Here is a 2,174-nt window from a genome sequence, read left to right on the forward strand (position 1 = left end):
TCCCCCCTCTCGGTTGCCCTTCTCTCCTGTAGAGCTGCACGGCTTACTCGATGACCCGGGATGCACAAACTCTGCATGTTTGGGATACTTTTTAGCAGACACTTAGAGTTACGGTCAGGGACAGCAATTATTGCAAATTCCGTATTATTGCCTGAAAATAATTCCGAGGTTTTTGAAATTCAAGCAAAAACGAACTTCCAAAGCTGGAAAGTAGGCTTTGCTTGGTGGTTTCATCCGCAAAGCGGGATCCTTCTGTCTTTTACCAGTTTACCCCTTACGTCCCTGTACGAGTTGGCAACCCTGCCACATATGCAATGTGTTCGGTGCGACTGAAGGGGACTGTGTGCGTTTTTCTCCGACTCGTTCGGCAAGATGCAGGGAGCTCAGCGCCTGCGAGTCTCGGGGTAGGCTACCCCGCAGTGCACGCGTGCACTGCAGGCGAGATGTTGCCTACCCAGCAGGCGCTGTGAGAGCTTGCATGGGCTGAACTATGGCACGTTTGCAATATACTTCACTTTGATACCGTAGGTCTCCATATGTGGTTTTCGTCCCGGCGAATGACGGGAACACTTTCTTTGTGATCCCCAATGCAAAATACACTGAGGTTTAGGGGTTTTCGTTTTCACCGTCATCTATCTATCATGGCTCAGGTGGTGACGTTTATCTCTTCGTATTTATTTTTTTTTTTCAAAATTTTGTTTTGCTTTGTATGGTAGCCTAGCCGAGTTTGTAACATTTATTTTATCAAAATTCTGCGCAGTTCCTAATATTGCCAACGGTTTTACACTGTCAAGGAGAACACGTACTTTTTGATGTCACGAAAGCCCTACGAGCGGACACGTGATCGCACGTTCGCGTGCTGTGTGACTGTGCGCGGACACTTGTGTGGCTCAGTTTTGTTCAGTGTGTCCACTGTTAATGAAACTCGATGAAAACTTAAATTTTCCGGGGTCCTTGTACTACCGCATAATATTCGTGGCCGATAAAAGTTCAATACGTCACAAATTTTTGAGCCCAGGTTGTACGATTAAATTTAATTTTTCTATTCGGTTTTTGACTGTGTTTACCTTGAAAAAAAAACACACACTGGTTTCTTATCACTTGTGATAAGAAGTGAAGCAGGGCAGCGGGGCTGTGCTGTACATGGCCGGCGTGGCGCTTTGTGTCCACAGTCACGACACATCACGAGCAGCAGTAAACGACACAAACCACACGCTGAACTATGGCAACTCTCGCGTGCTAGTGTGTGACTTTTTATCACTTTGTGGGGCGGTCATACTCCAATCGTGATAGAAATGCGACTCCATCTGGCATACCCATTGCCTTTGGGCCATTTCAATTAAGGGTGAAATAGTTTACTGAGGTTGAAATTAGGGCGGATGCGCTCGGATGCGCTCCAGACCGCTGTCCTGTGACTGAGACATATCCTCACATGACGTCACGTTATCAGTCTTCGGCCGCGACTTTGAATCGGGGACCTAAACTCGATGCTGGACACGGCTTGTTACGAAGGCGTCGACCCTATCAATGGTTTTGATAAAGAGACGTGCTATAAAAGTTGTATGGTCCCGACCCCTACTGTACTGTCAACTGCATAATACCATCGCGAGCTCAACTACCAAGCACTAACAAGTGTTGAAAAGTTTTGTTCGCACACTTACTAGTGTGCAACTAACAGAGGAAATTTTTCGTAACGCATACGTGTCGTTTGGTTCGCTGAGCACTGTTGGGTTATTGGGTGTTTGGGCCACTTTACTTTTTACAACGCGCGTGCGCTCGTGCATAGAAGCTTCATGAGCTTCCTGTTTGCTGTGTGTAACATGGTGTTGAAGCCTTTGGTGGTGCTCGAAAGTTGAAACACTTTGAGATGGCAGTGTGGTGTGGAGACAGCTCTGCGATGTCCGTTGGGAGTTGAGAGTTGTGAGCCCAATCCGGAGGGGAACCTGAACCAAGTACCATCATAGGCACACACGGGGCCGGCGGGCTACGCGCTGCGCGCTATCCGCCCGCTCCGCTCCGTGTCGTGGTCTCGCGGTCCGAGCCCCCCGAGGACTGCGCGCGTTGCGTTTGCAAGCAAAGCTCCGCTCTGCTTCAGCTCAGCCCGGGCAGACCCCCCCCCTCTCTCCCTTCTCGTCGCTACGCCCCCCGCCTTGTCGCTCCGTGCGGCTCTACCC

Source organism: Frankliniella occidentalis, unplaced genomic scaffold (genome assembly GCF_000697945.3).
Source record: "Frankliniella occidentalis isolate FOCC.00 unplaced genomic scaffold, Focc_3.1 Scaffold115, whole genome shotgun sequence".
NCBI classification, from domain to species: domain Eukaryota; kingdom Metazoa; phylum Arthropoda; class Insecta; order Thysanoptera; family Thripidae; genus Frankliniella; species Frankliniella occidentalis.